Source organism: Symphalangus syndactylus, chromosome 10, assembly GCF_028878055.3.
Source record: "Symphalangus syndactylus isolate Jambi chromosome 10, NHGRI_mSymSyn1-v2.1_pri, whole genome shotgun sequence".
NCBI classification, from domain to species: domain Eukaryota; kingdom Metazoa; phylum Chordata; class Mammalia; order Primates; family Hylobatidae; genus Symphalangus; species Symphalangus syndactylus.
Genome location: NC_072432.2, coordinates 107,252,073 through 107,266,055, shown reverse-complemented (window position 1 = coordinate 107,266,055; position 13,983 = coordinate 107,252,073). Strand labels below are relative to the sequence as shown.

Here is a 13,983-nt window from a genome sequence, read left to right as displayed (position 1 = left end):
ATAACAGCATTAATCCATTCATAAGGCAGAGCCCTGAAGGCCAAATTACTTCTTAAAGGTCCCACCTCTTAACACTGCTGCAATGGGGATTAAGTTTCCAACACGTGAACCTTGGGGGACACATTCATACACTATGAGAAATCCTGCATCTGCAAGTTTTGCAATGCCATTTTAATGAAGTCAGTTTACTTTGCATTTGCACTTTGTGTTTACCTTGTCACAGCTCACTGGTAACAGAACTCTTAGTGTGACGGACAGAGATAGAAACTAGCATTCAGCAAAGAGGCAGTTTTCAAGGTGGACTAATTTTATACACAACCATTTATCAGTAGATATTTTTAAGTTCTGATGCTTTAAAAATCCTTGTAAATTTGGGGGCTTGAGTAATGAATATTAGATGATAATGACCTTCCATGTATCCACTAAACCATTAGCAATGTCTCCAGTTTGTTAAGAATTAATAGATATTAAAAATCAGCTTAGAGATTGTTCCAGAAGTTAATGTCTTCATTTATAAAGGAAGACAGTGACTGGCCTAGAGAATTGAGTGACTAGACTGCACAGCTAGCTAGGAGCAAAGCCTGAATGAGAATCAATCTGAACCCAACCCCCCCCGCAGCCATGTAGTGCCATTTAGTGGTTAAGATACTTAACATCTGTGCCTCAGTTTCTTCAACTGTGAAACAGGAGTTATATCACATACCTCATATGATTGTGTAAATAACACATTAAAAAACTGGAATGAGCTGGAGTGCAGTGGTGTGATCTCAGCTCACTGCAGTGGCACGATCTCGGCTCACTGCAGCCTCCACCTCCTGAGTTCAAGCAATTCTCCTGCCTCAGCCTCCTGAGTAGCTGGGACTACAGGCACACGCCGCCATGCCTGCTTATTTTTGTATTTTTAGTAGAGATGGGGTTTCACCATATTGGCCAGGATGGTCTTGATCTCCTGACCTCCTGATCCACTGGCCTCAGCCTCCCAAAGTGTTGGGATTACAGGTGTGAGCCACTGCGTCCAGCTGTTTTTTTTTTTTTAAATACTAAGTCTGGCAAGGATATGGAGCAACTAAGACTGTCATACACTGCTGGTGGGAATGCAAAATGGAACATCCACTTTGGAAAACAGTTGAGTGGTTTCTTCACACTTGATCTTCGCCAAACGGCTGAGAAGCAATAAGCAGTTTCTTATAAAGTTAAATATACACTTACCATACAACCCAGAAATTCCACTCCTAGGTATTTATCCAAGTCAAGTGAAAATATATGTCCACACAAAAACCTACATATGAATACATATAGCAACTTTATTCACAATCTTCAAAAACTAGGAACAACCCAAATATTGGTCAGCTATGAATGGATAAACCAACTGCAGCACATCCATACAGTGAAACACTGATCAGCAATAAAAGGAACAAATTATAATACACACAGCAGTTTAGATGAATCTCAAAGACGCTATATTAAGTGAAAGGCACCAGTTCTTTAAAAGCTACATTCTGAATGATTCCATTCATATGACATTCTGGAAAAGGCAAAACTGAAGGAACAAAAACAGGTCAGTTATCACCAAGGGGTGGAGGGAGGACTTGGTTACAAAAGGATATGAGAGAATTCTGGAGTGTGATGAAATTGCTCTGTATCTCAGTTGAGGTGTGAGTTAGATGGCTGAATGAGTTTGTGAAAACTCATAGAGCTGTACATTCAAAAGAAGAAATTTTGTTATATATATTTTTTATCAATTTAAAAAATATATAAAAAATAAAAGAGGGACTCCCACAAAGATGAAATAAAAACAAAACGTTCCTGGTACTTAACAGACTCTTTAAAAAACAAGTTTTCTTCTATTTTCCCTTCCTTTCCCTGAGCAAGAATTACTCATGATTGAAAGCCTTTAAAAAGAATTTGCTTACTCAGATATTATTTTTAAAAAGAGTGAAATTCATGACTCATAAAGTGTCTATTTTCTTCTGGCTTTTAAGTCATTTTTTACTTCATTTTTTCAACAAATAATTATCAATCACCTATAAGCAAAGAATGTCTTCCTGAGCTCTCACTTATAATTGAAGCTGAACATTTAGAGCTGAAGGAATCCTTAGAAATCAGTTAGTCTACATTGCAGATGAAGTAACTGAGGCTCCAAAAAGTGAAAGTCACTCAGCCAGTGCCGCCCAGAAAGTTGGTGGCAGAACCCCAGCCAGCACTTAGAGTGTCTGACGGGGCTTTGGTCTTTTCACTGTGCTCATCTTTGCAGCCCCTGAACCTTATCCTAAGAAGCTAACAGCTGCTTTGAGAAGTGATTTCTTCAGCTGTGTGAATGGACCCTTCACTGGTGGGATTTATAAAGTGTGATGGTGGGGGTACAGGGAAATATTTCGGACAAAGCATTGTATTCTGAGCTTCTGGAAACACTTCACAAGCTGCTTCCCTTCCCTAAGAGGAGTACTTGTTGCTTACAGTAAACAGGAACAACAGGAACAGATTGCATGGAAGAATCATTAGTAGGCACCTGGAAGTGGCAAGACCCCTCTCCTGTTACTATCAGGGCTTTGTTTTTACTCAAGAGCAGTAAGAACCTTCTTGAATTGGTGTAGGTGAAGCTCTCTAATAATGCCCTAAGATAATGAAAGACACTACTCCTGAAGTCATCCTTTAGGCTAATACATAAAAGGATGGATGGCCAGAGGGTAAGAGCTGGTAAATCCCAAAGGCATGAGCAATGCAAATTGAGGGACATTCTAGCATCCAGATAACTGAAGGAAACTAAAGAGAAATGACAAGTAAATGGAACTCATGATTATTTTGAATGCTTTGTTATAAGGCAGTGTTACTGGACAATTGGGGGAAATCTGAATGTTTTCATATACAAGATAAGAGAATCAGATCTATTAATGTGAATTTTCTGATTTTGGTGGCAGTTCTGTGGTTATGTAGAAGTGTTTTTATTCATAGAAAATACACAAGAAGTATGAGTGGGGGACATTGGGGTAGCAACTTATTCTCAAAAGACTCAGGGACAAATGAGTTCTTTATACTATTCCTGTAACTTTTCTGTAAGTATGGGATTGATTCAAAATTAAAATAATATTTAAAATATGAGGACATTTTAGAAATTATCCTTATAAAACTAAGCAGCTATGGCTCTACTGTTTAGAGCCCTTATGAGATAGAGATAAATTAGAGGGCACACAGCATAGTCTATAATTGATGGGCAAATAAGTAGATGTGAAAAAATGAATTTTTTATAAATGAAAGGTAAGCACAGGAAGAGGTAAGCAAAGGAATTTGGAGGATGAGAGATTGAGTTTGGAGGAAATGGGCAGGGGAGAGAAGAAGAGCTTTCTTGGTGTTTAATAGTTTTTCATCAGCAAGGGAGTCAGCCAAACACATATTTGGGATGTGACTCCAAGTATTTCAAATTTTGGAACATTAGGGAACCTTCCTTCAGGACTCCTGTGTCAAGGGACCATTATCCAGCCCAATGAGCACTGTCCTGAGACTCCCGAAACCTGGACTCTAGTCCCCTATTTGTCCCCAACTGCCAATTCAATCTTGGACAAAACAACCTGTAAATGAAGTATTTGGACTACAATGATGTTTGGCAATCCCTAAAAAACTTAAAAGACTTTTGATTCTTGAACAAAATGATAAAATTTAGGAAGGAAATGCACCATAGAAAGAAATAGAAAAAAATGAAAATATAAGTTCTTTTTATTTGAGATACCCAACTAAAGGAATAGTTCCTGCCACCCCATGTCCCTCTCTTTGAAAAAGGAAACATAGGAACTCTTTTAATTTGAACAGCACAGAGAATACTGCCCTCCCTTCCCACATGTTAGATAACAGCAAGAGAGTCCTCTTAAATTGAATTTTCTACTGATGAATCCTAAAAATTCAAATGCATCATTGCAGAACTAATATAGTGTGTTTTCCAAATATTGGAATAAATTTACACAGCAATATTCCAAGACTGGAACACCTATAGCTTTTCTGTCAGCCTAAAATGAGTTTGTTTATGGAATGACTGGTTTTGTTTTTGACCCATAATTTATTTAGAATGTATTATTTTTAAATTTACTCACATGTGTAAATCTTTAATTTTTATTACAGATTTCTAACAATTTTATTGTGATCAGACACTAGATTTTATATGAAACCAATTATTCAGCATTTATTGAGGCTTAAATTGTCTAGCACATGGTCAGTTTTTGCAAATGTTACATGAGAGCCTGAGAAGAATGTCTTGCTCTATGTGTATCTATTAAGTTCAGCTTATTAAGTATGTTATTCAGATATTTTCTATCACTACTAATATTTTGAATGCTTCACTTATCAATAACTGAGCAAGGTATATTAAAATCCAACATTGTGGGTGGAGCCAAGATGGCCGAATAGGAACAGCTCTGCTCTACAGCTCCCAGCGTGAGCGACACAGAAGACGGGTGATTTCTGCATTTCCATCTGAGGTACCGGGTTCATCTCACTAGGGAGTGCCAGACAGTGGGCGCAGGACATTGGGTGAAGCACACCATGTGTGAGCTGAAGCAGGGCAAGGGATTGCCTCACTCGGGAAGCGCAAGGGGTCAGGGAGTTCCCTTTCCTAGTCAAAGAAAGGGGTGACAGACGGCACCTGGAAAATTGGGTCACTCCCACCCTAATACTGCGCGTTTCCGATGGGCTTAAAAAACGGCACACCAGGAGATTATATCCCGCATCTGGCTCAGAGGGTCCTACACCCATGGAGTCTCACTGATGCTAGCACAGCAGTCTGAGATTAAACTGCAAGGCGGCAGCGAGGCTGGGGGAGGGGTGCCCGCCATTGCCCAGGCTTGATTAGGTAAACAAAGCAGCCAGGAAGCTCGAACTGGGTGAAGCCCACCACAGCTCAAGGAAGCCTGCCGGCCTCTGTAGGCTCCACCTCTAGGGGCAGGGCACAGACAAACAAAAAGACAGTAGTAACCTCTGCAGACTTTAATATCCCTGTCTGACAGCTTTGAAGAGAGTAGTGGTTCTCCCAGCACACAGCTGGAGATCTGAGAACAGGCAGACTGCCTCAAGTGGGTCCCTGACCCCCGAGCAGCCTAACTGGGAGGCACCCCCCAGTAGGGGCAGACTGACACCTCACACGGCTGGGTACTCCTCTGAGACAAAACTTCCAGAGGAATGACCAGGCAGCAGCATTAGCGGTTCACAAAAATCCGCTGTTCTGCAGCCACTGCTGCTGACACCCAGGCAAACAGGGTCTGGAGTGGACCTGTAGCAAACTCCAACAGACCTGCAGCTGAGGGTCCTGTCTGTTAGAAGGAAAACTAACAAACACAAAGGACATCCACACCAAAAACCCGTCTGTACATCACCATCATCAAAGACCACAAGTATATAAAACCACAAAGATGGGGAAAAAACAGAGCAGAAAAACTGGAAACGCTAAAAAGAAGAGTGCCTCTCCTCCTCCAAAGGAACGCAGTTCTTCACCAGCAACGGAACAAAGCTGGGCAGAGAATGACTTTGACGAATTGAGAGAAGAAGCCTTCAGACGATCAAACTACTCCGAGCTACAGGAAGAAATTCAAGCCAAAGGCAAAGGAGTTAAAAACTTTGAAAAAGAATTCGACGAAAGTATAACTAGAATAACCAATACAGAGAAGTGCTTAAAGGAGCTGATGGAGCTGAAAGCCAAGGCTCGAGAACTACGTGAAGAATGCAGAAGCCTCAGGAGCTGATGCGATCAACTGGAAGAAAGGGTATCAGTGATGGAAGATGAAATGAATGAAATGAAGCGAGAAGGGAAGTTTAGAGAAAAAAGAATAAAAAGAAATGAACAAAGCCTCCAAGAAATATGGGACTATGTGAAAAGACCAAATCTACGTCTGATTGGTGTACCTAAAAGTGACGGGGAGAATGGAACCAAGTTGGAAAACACTCTTTAGGATATTATCCAGGAGAACTTCCCCAATCTAGCAAGGCAGGCCAACATTCAGATTCAGGAAATACAGAGAATACCACAAAGACACTCCTCGAGAAGAGCAACTCCAAGACACATAATTGTCAGATTCACCAAAGTTGAAATCAAGGAAAAAATGTTAAGGGCAGCCAGAGAGAAAGGTCAGGTTACCCACAAAGGGAAGCCCATCAGACTAACGCAGATCTCTCAGCACAAACTCTACAAGCCAGAAGAGAGTGGGGGCCGATATTCAACATTCTTAAAGAAAAGAATTTTCAACCCAGAATTTCATATCCAGCCAAACTAGGCTTCATAAGTGAAGGAGAAATAAAATACTTTACAGACAAGCAAATGCTGAGATTTTGTCACCACCAGGCCTGCCCTAAAAGAGCTACTGAGGGAAGCACTAAAGATGGAAAGGAACAACCAGTACCAGCCACTGCAATAACATGCCAAATTGTAAAGACCATCGAGGCTAGGAAGAAACTGCATCAACTAACAAGCAAAATAACCAGCTAGCATCATAATGACAGGATCAAATTCAAACATAACAATATTAACCTTAAATGTAAATGGGCTAAATGCTCCAAGTAAAAGACACAGACTGGCAAATTGGATAAAGAGTCAAGACCCATCAGTGTGCTGTATTCAGGAAACCCATCTCACGTGCAGAGACACACATAGGCTCAAAATGAAGGGATGGAGGAAGATCTATCAAGCAAATGGAAAACAAAAAAAGGCAGGGGTTGCAATCCTAGTCTCTGATAAAACAGACTTTAAACCAACAAAGATCAAAAGAGACAAAGAAGGCCATTACATAATGGTAAAGGGATCAATTCAACAAGAAGAGCTAACTATCCTTAATATATATACACCCAATACAGGAGCACCCAGATTCATAAAGCAAGTCCTGAGTGACCTACAGAGAGACTTAGACTCCCACACAATAAAAATGGGAGACTTTAACACCCCACTTTCAACACTAGACAGATCAATGAGACAGAAAGTTAACAAGGATATCCAGGAATTGAACTCAGCTCTGCACCAAGTGGACCTAATAGACATCTACAGAACTCTCCACCCCAAATCAACAGAATATACATTTTTTTCAGCACCACACTACACCTATTCCAAAATTGACCACATAGTTGGAAGTAAAGCTCTCCTCAGCAAATGTAAAAGAACAGAAATTATAACAAACTGTCTCTCAGACCACAGTGCAATCAAACTAGAATTCAGGATTAAGAAACTTACTCAAAACTGCTCAACTATATGGAAACTGAACAACCTGCTCCTGAATGACTACTGGGTACATAACGAAATGAAAGCGGAAATAAACATGTTCTTTGAAATCAAGGAGAACAAAGACACAACATACCAGAATCTCTGGGACACATTCAATGCAGTGTGTAGAGGGAAATTTATAGAACTAAATGCCCAAAAGAGAAAGCAGGAAAGATCCAAAATTGACACCCTAACATCAAAATTAAAAGAACTAGAGAAGCAAGAGCAAACACATTCAAAAGCTAGCAGAAGGCTAGAAATAACTAAAATCAGAGCAGAACTGAAGGAAATAGAGACACAAAAAACCCTTCAAAAAATTAATGAATCCAGGAACTGGTTTTTTGAAAGGATCAACAAAATTGATAGACCATTAGCAAGACTAATAAAGAAGAAAAGAGAAAAATCAAATAGATGCAATAAAAAATGATAAAGGGGATCTCACCACTGATCCCACAGAAATATAAACTACCATCAGAGAATACTACAAACACCTCTATGCAAATAAACTAGAAAATCTAGAAGAAATGGATAAATTCCTCGACACATACACCCTCCCAAGACTAAACCAGGAAGAAGTTCAATCTCTGAATATACCAATAACAGGCTCTGAAATTGTGGCAATAATCAATAGCTTACCAACCAAAAAGAGTCCAGGACCAGATGGATTCACAGCCGAATTCTACCAGAGGTACAAGGTGGAACTGGTACCATTCCTTCTGAAACTATTCCAATCGATAGAAAAAGAGGGAATCCTCCCTAACTCATTTTATGAGGCCAGCATCATCCTGATACCAAAGCCTGGCAGAGACACAACCAAAAAAGAGAATTTTAGACCAATATCCTTGATGAACATTGATGCAAAAATCCTCAATAAAATACTGGCACACCAAATCCAGCAGCACATCAAAAAGCTTATCCACCATGATCAAGTGGGCTTCATCCCTGGGATGCAAGGCTGGATCAACATATGCAAATCAATAAATGTAATCCAGCATATAAACAGAACCAAAGACAAAAACCACATGATTATCTCAATAGATGCAGAAAAGGCCTTTGACAAAATTCAACAACCCTGCATGCTAAAAACTCTCAATAAATTAGGTATTGGTGGGACGTATCTCAAAATAATAAGAGCTATCTATGACAAACCCACAGCCAATATCATACTGAATGGGCAAAAACTGGAAGCATTCCCTTTGAAAACTGGCACAAGACAGGGATGCCCTCTCTCACCACTCCTATTCAACATAGTGCTGGAAGTTCTGGCCAGAGCAATCAGGCAGGAGAAGGAAATAAAGGATATTCAGTTAGGAAAAGAGGAAGTCAAATTGTCCCTGTTTGCAGATGACATGATTGTATATCTAGAAAACCCCATTGTCTCAGCCCAAAATCTCCTTAAGCTGATAAGCAACTTCAGCAAAGTCTCAGGATACAAAATCAATGTACAAAAATCACAAGCATTCTTTTTTTTTTTTTTTTTTTTGAGACGGAGTCTCGCTCTGTCACCCAGGATGGAGTGCAGTGGCGCGATCTCGGCTCACTGCAAGCTCCGCCTCCCGGGTTCACGCCATTCTCCTGCCTCAGCCTCTCCGAGTAGCTGGGACTACAGGCGCCCGCCACCACGCCCGGCTAATTTTTTTTTTTTTTTTGTATTTTTAGTAGAGATGGGGTTTCACCGTGGTCTCGATCTCCTGACCTCGTGATCCGCCCGCCTCGGCCTCCCAAAGTGCTGGGATTACAAGCGTGAGCCACCGCGCCCGGCCAAAAATCACAAGCATTCTTATACACCAATAACAGACAAACAGAGAGCCAAATCATGAGTGAACTCCCATTCACAATTGCTTCAAAGAGAATAAAATACCTAAGAATCTAACTTACAAGGGATGTGAAGGACCTCTTCAAAGAGAACTACAAACCACTGCTCAATGAAATAAAAGAGGATACAAACAAATGGAAGAACATTCCATGCTCATGGGTAGGAAGAATCAATATCTTGAAAATGGCCATACTGCCCAAGGTAATTTATAGATTCAATGCCATCCCCATCAAGCTACCAATGACTTTCTTCACAGAATTAGAAAAAACTACTTTAAAGTTCATATGGAACCAAAAAAGAGCCCGCATCGCCAAGTCAATCCTAAGCCACAAGGACAAAGCTGGAGGCATCACGCTACCTGACTTCAAACTATACCACAAGGCTACAGTAACCAAAACAGCATGGTACTGGTACCAAAACAGAGATGTAGATCAATGGAACAGAACAGAGCCCTCAGAAATAACACCACATATCTACAACTATCTGATCTTTGACAAACCTGACAAAAACAAACAATGGGGAAAGGATTCCCTATTTAATAAATGGTGCTGGGAAAACTGGCTAGCCATATGTAGAAAGCTGAAACTGGATTCCTTCCTTACACCTTATACAAAAATTAATTCAAGATGGATTAAAGACTTAAATGTTAGACCTAAAACCATAAAAACCCTAGAAGAAAACCTAGACATTACCATTCAGGACATAGACATGGGCAAGGACTTCATGTCTAAAACACCGAAAGCAATGGCAACAAAAGCCAAAATTGATGAATGGGATCTATAAACTAAAGAGCTTCTGCACAGCAAAACAAACTACGATCAGAGTGAACAGGCAACCTACAAAATGGGAGAAAATTTTCGCAACCTACTCATCTGACAAAGGGCTAATATCCAGAATCTACAATGAACTCAAACAAATTTACAAGGAAAAAACAAACAACCCCATCAAAAAGTGAGCAAAGGGTATGAACAGGCACTTCACAAAAGAAGACATTTATGCAGCCAAAAAATACATGAAAAAATGCTCATCATCACTGGCCATCAGAGACATGCAAATCAAAACCACAGTGAGATACCATCTCACACCAGGTAGAATGGCCATCATTCAAAAGTCAGGAAACAACAGGTGCTGGAGAGGATGTGGAGAAACAGGAACACTTTTACACTGTTGGTGGGACTGTAAACTAGTTCAACCATTGTGGAAGTCAGTGTGGCGATTCCTCAGGGATCTAGAACTAGAAATACCATTTGACCCAGCCATCCCATTACTGGGTATATACCCAAAGGACTATAAATCATGCTGCTATAAAGACACATGCACACGTATGTTTATTGCGGCACTATTCACAATAGCAAAGACTTGGAACCAACCCAAATGTCCAACAACAATAGACTGGATTAAGAAAATGTGGCACATATACATCGTGGAATACTATGCAGCCATAAAAAATGATGAGTTCATGTCCTTTGCAGGGACACGGATGAAACTGGAAATCATCATTCTCAGTAAACTACTGCAAGGACAAAAAACCAAACACTGCATGTTCTCACGCATAGGTGGGAACTGAACAATGAGAACACATGGACACAGAAGGGGAACATCACACACTGGGGACTGTTGTGGGGTGGGGGGAGCGGGGAGGGATAGCATTAGGAGATACACCTAATGCTAAATGACGAGTTAATGGGTGCAGCACACCAACATGGCACATATATACATATGTAACAAACCTGCACATTGTGCACATGTACCCTAAAACTTAAAGTAGAATAAAAAAAAAATCCAACATTGTGAGAATATATCTGACAGTTTCTCTTTGTAGTCCTTTATTTATTTTGATTCTGTTTTATTAGATTCATGCTCATTTAGAATTCTTTTTTTCTTCTTTGAATTGAATTATTATGTAGTGACTTTCTTTATCTCTAATAATGCTTTTTTAACTTAAAATGTATTTTTATCATATTAATATGGCTACCCTAGATTTCTTTTGGTTATTATTTGCCTGGTAGCTTTGTCAAAAATTATTTTACTTTCAATCTTTCAATGCCCTCATGTTTTAGGTATATTTCTTGTAACAACACCTAGCTGGATTTTGTTTTTTAGTCAGTGAGTCTAGCTCATTTACATTTACTATAATTATGAATGATGGTGGGTATTTAAGTCACAATTAAAATAATACTTTTAGAAATGGTTTTTAACAGTATATTAAACCAACATTTGCACTCAGGATCCTGCCCAGGGTGAACTGAGAAAGAGGGAAGTGCCATTGACAGAAAGAGGGCTTCAAGGCACATGCTCTGTCTGGGCATGCTGCAGGCTATGGAAGCCTCTACCAGTTTACCTGCCTGCTTCTGGAGAGAGAGCTGTTCTGTCTTTGCCCACCTGATTCAGAGACAGCCATTTGAAACACTACACATGGAGAATTTTAAACCTCTTTCTGTAAAATGTATCGTTAATGAAGATTCCCGATGCTTGTTAGCACCAAATGATTGTTGAAATGACAATATTAAAGGTAAAATACATTGTACCATTCCATTCCTGCAGTGACTCACACATATTTGATGTGCAGGGATTTCTTATATTCCATAAAATCATCTTCAGGGTTTCCTTAAACTGTGCCTGGGTTCTCTTAAGGCTTTCTGGTAAACCAGGTTTTCATGATTATTTCTAAGAAATTACATATTTTTCACTCCCACTGTGTCACTAGTCTCCTGGTGTCTTTTTTTTTTTTTTTTTTTCAAATTCATCCAGAGAAGTTAAAAAATCTAAAATAGTATCTTAACCAAGATAGAGCTACAAAATTGTTTGAGGCTTCGAGTTTAACAGAAATAGGATTGCTATGCAGTTCACCACTGAGAAAGCAACAATAACGTGCATGATAGTAAAATAATAGCTATCATGATAAGGGGTGTGTGTGTGTATATATGCATGCGTGTATGTCTGTGTATGAAATCCCCACTTAAATATAAGAAACCGAAGACATAGAAAATTTAAGTATTTTACTCCATTCCGATGCTATAACGAAATACTTCAGACTGGCCAATTTATAAACAACAGGAATTTTATGATAAATTACTTTTACCTCAATTTTTAAAAAGGAAAAATATATGTATACAAAGAAGTGACCAGGGGAATTGGCCATATGAAAGTCATTGATACCACAGTGAGAGAAGTTTTAGGGAAAAAGAGAGGGCCAAGACTCAAGAGGAGTGGATTGTGAAAGAGCGTGCAGTAAAAAAGCAACAAACATAACTCTTCCAAGAAGTTTTGTTGGGAATAGAGATCAAAGTGATGGGTTGAGAAGGGGATGAGCCTTAGGGCATGTGGAGGTTAAAGGAGGTTTTATTGTTTAGGAAAAGATATAGCAGGTCATGTGTGTACCCTAACAGGAATGATCCAGTAGAGGTAGAAAGTGATTGTGAGGTAAAGAGAGAAGATGACTGCAGGAGGGAATGTCACTGTGATGGTGACAGAGGCCAGGATCCAGAGCACTCAGGTAGAGTTTTGTCTTTGATAGGAGCAGGGAGGATCCCTTAATTAGGCACAGAAGAGGAGGCCAAGTATATAGTTACTGATCCAAATAAATGGGCAGTTTGAGTACTGGGAAAATGGAATGTTTATGTGATTGTTTTGGTTTTCCATTTGAGAAAATAGGTGAAGTCATTGGCTGAGAACTAGGGTGAGGGTCCAACCTTACATTCTCCTTCCACAATGCCCCAGTAGAGTATCTCTGTGAGGGCTTCACCCCTGCAGCAGCCTTCTGTCTGAACACCAGGCTTTTGCATACATTCTCTGAAACCTAGGCACATGCTTCCAAGCCACTTGCACTCTTGCATTCTGTGCAACTGCAGGCTTAATACCATGTAGAAGCTGCCAGAGCTTATGGCTTGCACCCTCTGGAGCTCTGGCCTGAGCTGGGCCTCTCTGAACCAAAGCTGAAACCAGAGCAGCTGGGATGTGAGGAGCAGTGTCCCGAGGCTGTGCAGGGCAGTGAGTCCCTGAGCCTGGCTCCTGAACCCATTCTTCCCTCCTAGGCCTCTGGGCCTGTCATGGGAGGGGCTGCCATGAATATCACTGAAATGCCTTTGAGGCCTCTTCCTCATTGTCTGGATATTTACACTCGACCCACTTTTAGGTATGCAAATATCTCTAGCAAGTGGTTGCTCCATAGCCTGCTTGAATTTCTCTCCCCCCAAGAAAGCTTTTTCTTTCTTTGTCACATGGCTAGGCTGCAAATTTTCCAAACTTTTATGCTTTCCTTCCTTTTTAAATATAAATTCCAAATTTTGTCATTTCTTTGCTCCAATATCTGAACATATGTTGTTAGAAGCAGCCAGGACACATCTTGAAGGCTTTGCTGCTTAGAAATTTCTTCCACCAGATACCCTCAATCATCACTTTGAAGTTCAAACTTCCACAGATCCCTAGGTCATAGACAGAATGAAGCTAAGCTCTTTGCTAAGGCATAACACCTGTGACCTTTGCTCCAGTTCCCAGTAAGTTCCTCATTTCCATCTGACACCTTCTCAGTCTGGACTTCACTGTTCATATCACTATCAGCATTTTGGTCACAACCATTTAACCAGTCTCTAAGAAGTTCTAAACTTTTCCTCATCTTCCTGTCTTCTTCTGAGCCATCTGAATGCTTCCAATTTCTGCCCATTACCGAGGTTCCAAAGCTGCTTCCACACTTTCAGGAATATTTATAGCAATGCCCCTCTCCTTGGTATCAATTTTCTGTATTAGGCTATTGTTGCATTGCTATAAAGAAATATCTGAGACTGGGTAATTTATAAAGAAAGAAGTTTAATTGGTTTATGGTTTTCCAGCCTGTACATGCATAGCATCAACATCTGCTTGGCTTCTGGGAAAGCCTCAGGGAGCTTTTACTCATGGCAGAAGGGGAAGTGGGAGAAGGCATGTAACATAGCAAAAGCAA

General features: G+C 40.2%; 1 protein-coding gene and 1 long non-coding RNA gene across 30 annotated transcripts in view; one reads left to right on the top strand and one right to left on the bottom strand.

The window, feature by feature from the left end:
* Positions 1-13,983, bottom strand: part of LOC129491317 (uncharacterized) — a 97,572-nt gene that overhangs the window by 12,955 nt on the left and 70,634 nt on the right. The gene's annotated exons all lie outside the window — the stretch shown is intronic.
* Positions 1-13,983, top strand: part of NEK11 (NIMA related kinase 11) — a 327,824-nt gene that overhangs the window by 308,144 nt on the left and 5,697 nt on the right. The window lies entirely within an intron of this gene.